The 9,690-nt window shown below is 38.2% G+C and overlaps 1 long non-coding RNA gene across 1 annotated transcript; it reads left to right on the top strand.

Moving 5' to 3' along the window:
* Positions 1-2,176: 2,176 nt before the first annotated feature.
* On the top strand, positions 2,177-5,059 carry LOC143099747 (uncharacterized). Its single transcript, XR_012981733.1, has 5 exons — positions 2,177-2,226; positions 2,981-3,022; positions 3,293-3,423; positions 4,643-4,776; positions 4,952-5,059. It is a non-coding gene; the product is annotated as an uncharacterized LOC143099747 (long non-coding RNA).
* The last annotated feature ends 4,631 nt before the right edge of the window (positions 5,060-9,690 follow it).

Genomic DNA, 9,690 nt, shown 5'->3' with positions numbered 1-9,690 from the left:
GCCATAGGATTCTAATTGCTTAGGAGAAGAAGAATAAGAAGAAGAAGCCTAGGAAGAACAGTACAGTGCATTTTCATGCACTGTAATAAGAAACTTTGGAAGAACAGTACAGTGCATTTTCATGCACTGTAACTAGAAAAGCATTTCCTGAAGGAAATACAGTGCATGAAAATGCAAAAAATATGATGTAAAATATCATACAGAGTAAAAACAAACTATATTGGTTGCTAGGTAGATGAGGTTTAATATAGTTGGAATGACTGAACAGTTAAATAGGTGGATAGTTTATAGAGTTAAATGATTTGCTTGGTAGATAAGGTTTAATATAGTTGGAATGATTGAACGGTTAAATAAGTGGATAATTTAAATGGTTAAATTATTTAGTAGATAATTGACGATAACTGACAGTTGGAATGGCTCTAATGTTTGCTAGCAGTTATGCTAACTATGTTATCAAAGATAATAATGTTAACCTAGCTAATTAGTTTTAGCATTTATGCTAACTATGCTAACTAGCTGTTTTGATAAAAATGCTAACAATGTTAGCAATGCTATCATGCTAATTGACCGATCCCAAGCCCCGCCCCTTTTTGCTATGTCACAATGGAGTCTGTACGAACCTCGGACAACTTTCTACCTTCTAGTTTCATCAAATCTAAAATTCTCTTCAGTCAGCAATGGTTAAGAGATGTGTTTGGGGGACGTGTAAAAGCGATTCTCGATACCCTGACCGCGTCAAAGGAGTGACATTCATTCCTTTTCCAAAACCTAAAACAAAACTTCAAATTTGTAAAGTATGGATAAAGTTGTGTGGGAGACCTCACCATCAGCTAAACATTGAAATCATTTCGAGGGACACCTACATCTGTTCAAAGGTAAGAGATAAACCTACTACATTTACATGTCATGTGATATAATATATTGTTTCTGCTACGATATACATTGGTCTCTTATTGTTACAACTAAGTTTTCGTTTATATAGTTGTAGAAGTTTTCACGAAGTCTTCAAACACTCAATGTAACATTGTAGCCTCTGACGTCGCGAAACTAACGTTAGCAAACTAGCTAACTAGTAGCGCAAGAATAAAGTCTCTGCCGTAACGTAACTTCATAAACTTCAGCTTTCTATTGTAATGCTAACGCAGGTGTTTTGGAAAATCAGGCTGCTGACATCAACAACACAACGGAAGAATAATTAGCCATAAAGGAAAACACTGTTCTCTGATCTGTTGAAGAGCTTACACTGGGAGGTAAAATCGTAATGTAACACGTTTTATTTTATTCTAGCATTTTGTAGATGGAGGCCCTACACCTACCTTCCCTAATCCACGAGATGCACTGAATCCCAGCAAGCCCCCTAAACCATGCAGATCTCCCCCATCCGAAAGGCAAGTAAAATAGACATCAAAATGATTTACCTATCTATTAGTTAAGATGACATTAGTAGTCAACTGATATTATACACTCACTGATACATCTAATTTTACATTTGTTATGTGTTTGTAGACAAGAAAGGAGAAAGGAAGACCTATGGAAGAATATTAGACTCAAAAGTTTTGTACGTGTGTATCACGTTTTGAAACTGTAGACATTATTTGTAACTGTAAAAATGATCTGTACAAGTAATTGTCAATATCACAAATATGCCCTACAGTTACAAATCTATTCTACGGGTACGGATCGGATCCTACAGTTAAAAATATTTTACAATTACAAATATATTCTACAATTACACATCAATATTCTACGCACAAAAAGCTGCTCTACAGTTACAAATCTTTTCTACAGGTGTACAGACTTTTGCACCACCTTAGGGATGAGAAGTGTCTCATATGTATTGTGTGTGTGTGTAACAGGATTTGTAACTGTAAAAATGATTTGTGATTTAACAAAAAAATAACACGAACAATTTTAAGTATTACTCATATGTCGTTCACTTACAAGTATAAAATATTCCACAGTTGCTGTCTTTCAATTATGAAACTATTCTGCCATTACAAATCTCTGCTGCTCGCACAAGTATTTTCTACAAGTATACAAATCTTTTTGAGACTGATCTGGCGCTTCCTGTTGAATAGCCAATGGCGATCCTCAGGTTTGGCTAGCCAACCATGAATCTCAGTTCACTAACCAATCACAGAGCAGGAGCAGCGCCGTCGTTGTCTGTGGGTGCAACCAAACCTGGAATCTATGCTTGGAGCACGCTATTTTCCTGTATTCCTTGAGGTATGTTGGTAGCCTACACCACACAGACATGTTCTATGTCCACTATTCCTTGTTAATACAGCCAGTGTACCTGATATACGGGGCAACGAGGTGAGATCAATCAATGGCAACTAATGTGGGCAACAGACAAATAACTATTATATATAGCAAGATACCGCTAGTTAGCCAAATCCCACTCAATCTCAATGTAGAATAGCAATGTCAGTTTAAGCAGCATACAAGTGCGAACGGAAATGTAGTGTGTGGATGGAAATAAATAACAACACTCAACATACTTTTGAAGTCATTTTGTTTCAAGTTTGTAACAAATTCGGTCAAAGTTTTAAGGGAGTTTGTCAGTTGGTCATAAGGTAGGCTCAGCAAAACGAGGCAGGCGGCTAGCATTATTATCAAGAGGTGTGCTAACCATTAGGCCTCGTATGCCAGGTCTACCTCCAGATTGTGAGGTGCTACTTCGGACTTGACGAACTCTTATAGTAGGCAACAGAAACTCTTTACTGCAGAAAAACCGTAGTAGGTTTGATGCTCAACAGATTGCTCTGGAGTTAGTTATAAGTTAATAATAAGTATCCATTGATATGTGTGACAAAACGTACCAACTGGTGTCAACATCAGCTAGGCTATATTGGCATTTTCTGATGGTTCTTTATGACTGATCATAAGGTACAAAATAAATAATACAGAAATACAGTGCTGGGCATTGGTAGACAATTATATTAATCTGTCTATGTATCTATTTCTTCTGTGTAAGCAGTTTCTTATGGATCCCCAGTTGCTGCCTCCTTCTGAAGCACAGGTGGGTCATAAAATATATTTTACTGTCTATGAAAATAGGTCGCCGCCCGATGTGAGTTTCAAAAAGCATACCTTTTGAACTTGTTGACGGCAGTATTCCTACTTAAAACAACATCCTCGGATGTGTATGTTTTATATTTTGTAAAAGTTAAAGAGAAATCACTACTATTCTATCTTAAAAAGTCAGTTTATTTTCAAACGTTTTTGTTGGTTCCTGTCAGTGATAGGTCATTATCTATGATAAATTTATAGTTACTCTCTACACTGGCAGGTTATTAGAGAGGCTGAAAACCAGACTGGAACAGGCTCTTTAAAGGCAGCCTCTGGACCTGGACTATTTAGAGTTCCTCTGTACCAGTTGAGCCTAGTTTACTGAGTACTCACATGCCATTTCCAGAAGAGGTAAGCAAAGTCTGTTTGTTTTTTGTGCAAAATAAGTACAAACATTACCCCTGTTTTCAGAATACTTTCAGAAGGTGCCATTGAGTCCTGCTGTCCTGCTAAAATAAACTTCACTGACAGTTTTTACATATTTTCCCCTCACAAACTATTAGATACCAGAATACAGTTTTTTTGTACTGTAAAAATAGTATTAAGTGTTGATTTATATATATTAAAAACAAAAGAGGAGACGGCAGAGCCTCATGCTTATAATCATTAATTAATTATAAAATAAATCATGGACCTACACCAGTAATCCTCACTATTTTTCTCACAAGAGACACATTGGCAGTGCAAAATCAAAAGGAGAGCCTCTTTTACGACAACATACTAAGTCACCTTTGGAAATGTGCATTTCTACATATAAATTGGACATCCCACAAAAAAAGAAATAACACAGCCAATACATTTTCATTTAAGACCAGTCATCTAATACTGGGATGAGTGGAAGCTGGCATGCATGTCCTTGACTTTCTTCATGCTGTAATTTTAGTAGCAGGTTTGACAATACCCCCTTTAGGAAGCACCATTAAGGCTTAATAACTTCCTTTCACCTTCTTTATTGTATTTGGGTGAAGGGAGAAGTATAATTCAGATGTTTTTTGTTTTCACAGTGCAGAATTGTATGTTTATGAAGCACATTTGAAAAAAAAATATTGACTGTTACCACATATAGTGGGTCCCATTCAGAAGTGGCCATTTCTTTCGCGCTTTCTGTGATTCATGCAGCTGTGTGAAATGTATTACAACTTATCGCCACAAGGTGGCAGTTTAAGTCCACTGTAGCATTTGTAAACAGGGCAGGGGAGTGCATTCAAAGGCGTTGCAGTGGCAGTGAGATACTGTAAGCAGAACGAAACTGAAGATCACCTTGTTGAAGTCATACAGTAGACTAGGCTAAATCAGAGCTTGCTTTTGTTTTTATCAACCTGGGGCCAGAGATGATGGCCTTTGGCGAATAGTTTAGGCCTACTCAAAATGAGTAAAATCAAAAGCACTATACAGATGACATGAAAAAGGTTATGATGTATGGATTCCCAAGTGTCCAAGCTTCCAAATGGTGTATAACATAACTATGCTACATAGCAATATGGGATTTAGAATGTTGGGGGAAGGAGGGTAGGTGTTCCAATGTGTTCTTCATAAGGTTAAAATATTGTTGTTATGATACGTTTAACAGGTCATAGGCAGACGGGAAAAGCAGGCCTTAAAAGAGGGCTACAGGATACTGGGGTGCTCCCAATGATAACAGAACGGCCAGAACTGGCTAGAGTTCTGTTCCCACGAGGTGCCTCATCTCTGATGGATCCTAAGGTATTAATGTTCAAGTATGGCCATTTAAACATGGCAAGCATGACACATCCTCTCACATTCTTTTTGCAAAGGTAAATTTGTAAATGGAGGAAAACAACTGACAGAATAAAGTACATCATGACTATGGTACAGTGCACAATAGTATTCCAAACAGGGCGCACTGTTTTTGTTGCAGATGATTTTGAAAAGAGTGGTTTGACCAGATGAGGCGGAGGTTGACGAAGATGAAATGGAAGACTCATGCCGTGTCAACAGCCTACGATCCTAAGATCCCCCCCCCCCCCCCCCCAGATTTTGAAACCTGGCTGATCAGAGTGATTTGGATTTGATGAGCGGTCTGTACTTGAACCACTCGCAGACTGAAAAAGTATTTTTTGTGATTGTGATGACTACATTTGCCATACACTGTATTCAGTAATATAGCTTACAGTGCCCTCCACATTTGTTATCTCCCAGGAATCACAGATGTATGAAATGTTATAACTTTGTTCAGTAAATCACAAATATTATTTTCTTGTGGTATTATAAGTATATAGTATAAGTATATATACTCTTTTGATACCTTGAGGGAAATTTGGTCTATGCATGTATCCCAATCTGTGAATTAGTGAAACACACTCAGCACACAGTGAGGTGAAGCACACACTAATCCAGGCAGTGAGCTGCCTGCAACAACAGCGGCGCTCGGGGAACAGTGAGGGGTTAGGTGCCTGGTCAAGGGCACTTCAGTCGTGCCTACTGGTCGGGACTCAAACCGGCAACCCTCCAGTTACAAGTCCGAAGCGCTAACCAGGCTAGCATTGTATAACAAACAAACTAGTACTAAAAATATTTTCTGATATTGTTTTTTAATTCTTACAGGTTCTTTAGAGACATTGAAAGACCTGGTGGTCTTCTAGACGGGATGGTCTGTTGGCAGGGGCAATGCCGACTGTACTTTGAAACTCCCCCTAGGGACAAGAATGTATGACGCCTTCAAAGAAGCTATGAATGCAGCGCTGAAATAAAGCAATTATGGTTTTGGCTTGATCTAGCGTTGTTTTCTGCAAGTTCAATGCAGTATAGTCAACAATTTTAGTGTTTCAGACGGTGACCAGAGTTCCAGTTGTTCAATGAATAAACTATGCAATGAGAAACTGTATGACGATTGCTATTTTTCCTAGTTGTATATTTAACTACAATATGTGCACCATATGCAGTAGCCAGAAAAGTTGTGATTTTGTTTCTCAGCTGCCACAAGGCACCTATCCCCAACTTGCTCTGAGAAACTGGCTCTGGTAAGAATTGATGTCTAAGTTGCTTTGGATAAAAACTTAAGCCTAATGAATAAAATTATTTATTAAAGTTCACATATCCCAGCATTAGGGAATAATATTTAAAAATGCAATTTTAAATTTATCAGACAGGACAGGGGAGAAGTCTACAATAATGGTGTTCAAAGACTAGAATACAATAGACCTAAGAAACACATTTTAAAGAACAAATATAGGAGGGAAGGAGATGTATTTTCTATTCAGTGGTAGGCTACATGTTCTCCATGCTGATGTAGATAATGGTCCAGTGATCTAGTGGAGTGATCTTGAAGGCCCTTGATATTACATCAGTGTTTCTCAAACTTTTTCAGAACAAGGACCACTTAACCAATAAATAAAAAAACCTCACAGACCACCTAGCTAAACAAAAAAATAGTAGGCCTTCTCATTGCTTATTACCTTGCTTATTGTCAGAGGATTCATGATTTAAACTGGCGTAGCTTACATAGGCAGTGTTACAGAACTGTTTGGATTTACATAAAAGTTGTTCAACATTGCAAACACATCATCTATAGGCCTTTTATATTTTAGCATGCCTGCTCGCGAACCACAATTTGAGAAACACTGGCTTAGGCTACATGAATAGACAAAAACAACGATGCATATTTACATGCACACTGAAACACTATGTAGAAAGAGAGCATTCTGGAAAAGCATGATTGTATTTGTAGTAGCTTATCTGCACAGGTACAGTTGGCAAATTATCAAAGTTAACAAACCATCAGAAATGTAAAACGATGACTAATTAACATTAACCTGGCCCTAGCCAGATGAATTTCGCTCCGCCTAGCTCCACTCATCCATCTGGAACCGATCCATTGAAGTGTTGCTTCAGAATGCTTGCATATGATTGAATAAGCCACTTGTCCGTCATCTATTGACGTGCTACTTCAACCACTCTCATCGAGGCCAACCCGTGACGCTGATAACAGTCTCACAGTCGCTTCTACGCTATGTCACATCTATGAAACTCCCGCCCTGCGTCCTGATTGGCTAAACCATAAAGTTGGTTGGAGAAATCACTCTCAATGGAAGAGGTTCCAGATGGATGTGAGTGAAGCTAGGCGGAGCTAAGCGGAACGACATTCATCTGGCTAGGGCCAGGTTAAATTAACATAGCTGAAGTCGCCCATTTGAAATGTAAATAAATTGATAACTTAACTACCTAGAACAGCCAGAAAGATAACTGCCGATAGAGAGGGGAAACATTTTGTTAACGACTTGCCCCGTGTATCAGGTACACTGGCTGTAACTATCAATGTACCTCAAGGAATATAGGAAACTAGCATTGGAGCCCGTTCCTTTATTAGACATTCTCTGCTAGCGTGCTCCAAGCGTAGACTCCAAGTTTGGTTGCATCCACACAACTAGCCACGACGACGGCGCTGCTCCTGCTCTGTGATTGGTTAGTGAACTGAGATTCATGGTTGGCTAGCCAAACCTGAGGATTGCCATTGGCTATTCAACAGGAAGCGCCAGAACAGTCTCAAAAAGATTTGTATACTTGTAGAAAATACTTGTGCGAGCAGCAGAGATTTGTAATGGCAGAATAGTTTCGTAATTGAAAGACAGCAACTGTGGAATATTTCATACCTGTGGAATATATTTGTAAGTGAACGACATATGAGTACTTAAAATTGTTCGTGTTATTTTTTTGTTAAATCACAAATCATTTTTACAGTTACAAATCCTGTTACACACACACACACAATACATATGAGACACTTCTCATCCCTAAGGTGGTGCAAAAGTCTGTACACCTGTAGAAAAGATTTAGAACTATAGAGCAGCTTTTTGTGCGTAGAATATTGATGTGTAATTGTAGAATATATTTGTAATTGTAAAATATTTTTAACTGTAGGATGATTTGTAGCTGTAAAACCGATCCGTACCCGTAGAATAGATTTGTAACTGTAGGGCATATTTGTGATATTGACAATTACTTGTACAGATCTTTTTTACAGTTACAAATAATTTCTACAGTTTCAAAACGTGATACACACGTACAAAACTTTTGAGTCTAATATTCTTCCATAAAGACCCAGGATTACGAAACAAAGGTGAGTTTATTGCTAAAATCAGAGCAGCAATAACAAATAAAGAGATTAGATTATAAATTAGGTCATATTTTAAAATGAAATGCCTTCAACTATTTACATGTTACACAAACACATTACCACCATGTTTGCTGTGAAACTGGCTGAGCTGTACAATCATTTCATTAATGAAGTCATTGTCTCGATGTACTCTAGTCACACTCGTTTCTTTTCTGGTATAAACAACTAGATCACAAAAGTTGAGACCAGACATCAGAAGTTGGCCCTGTATTTGGTAATAAGTGTTGTGATTTTCAGATACACTGATAGACTCTCCCTTTCTCATCAGATGAAAATGGTTAATAGTGGATGCTGCCTCCATCACAGTCATGTCTCTAGCACTATATGGACACTTTATTTCAAGCAGTCCACTCTGCTCTTTGTCACAAACTATGCCATCTGGTGTGGCTCCTAGAAAAGGGAGGCTAGGCTGGAGTAGAAGGCCACATTTATGTGTATGCCTCTCTGGATACATTCTATGGTATTCCTCTCTAGCTACTGTTTCGTTGTTAATACCATACCGAGTCTGAACAGATGAAAATTTTTTAGGCCTGTAAATGGAATCAAGGAAAGTCTGTGAGACTTTTTTCTTTTTAATGACTTCCCCAAATTTTGAAGCTGTTATTCGCCCCAAACGTTCTGTGTGCCAAAGTTCTGAGTCTGCTTGACTAGTAGTGAGTTTCTGTATGTGCGTGGCGTGCTCCAGTGTGAAATTTAGATTGCTCCGAAGTGTTGGCGTTCTTATGTCAGGGGCCAGGGGCATTGGGATGTTTACAGCACTACATAGAATATCCTCTTGGTCAGTTGCAGGCAGGCTGAGTAGAGGCATCTAAAAACAAAACAAGAGAACAACATGATCCTCAACTTTCCACCCTAAAATAATCACTAATTATTTCTCTCCATGTACATTTCAGAAATGGTGTGTGAAGATCCCCCAATCCATACAGTGGCAGGTGTTCAGGCCACCTGGATCAACTGCCAGTTTCAGGCTTTAAGCATACAAACTGGCTCTATTAAGACTACACATCCTGTTCAACTGCTTCCTCTGCCAAAAACTGTTTCAAAATAAAAGTCCTCACTACAATATTTCACTGTTAAACAATTTAACCCTTTAAACTACTGAACTTTTTAACTGTTCAGCCATTGTTAACTGTTACTTGTCATCAACTATGACTCCTACCCACTGTAGCTAGTTAGCATAGTTAGCATTGCTAACATTTTTAGCAAAACTGCTAAAAATGATTAGCTAAGTTAGCTAAGTAACATGGTTACGTAGTTAGCATGCTAGCATGTTAGCATGCTAGTTAGCATTTTTAGCAAAACTGCTAAAAATGATTAGCTAAGTTAGCTAAGTAACATGGTTAGCATAGTTAGCATGCTAGCATGTTAGCATGCTAGTTAGCATTTTTAGCAAAACAGCTAGAAATGATTAGCTAAGTTAGCTAAGTCATATGGTTAGCATGCTAACATGCTAGTTAGCATATTTAGCTAGTTTAACTTAGTCA

The sequence above is a fragment of the Alosa pseudoharengus genome, unplaced genomic scaffold (assembly GCF_046254945.1).
Source record: "Alosa pseudoharengus isolate Yale_2024_CS ecotype anadromous, Long Island Sound unplaced genomic scaffold, YU_APseudo_1.1 YU_APseudo_1.1_scf_3, whole genome shotgun sequence".
Lineage (NCBI taxonomy): Eukaryota > Metazoa > Chordata > Actinopteri > Clupeiformes > Clupeidae > Alosa > Alosa pseudoharengus.
The sequence above is the reverse complement of the archived record's forward strand: the minus strand, read 5'-3'. Positions and strand labels throughout refer to the sequence as shown.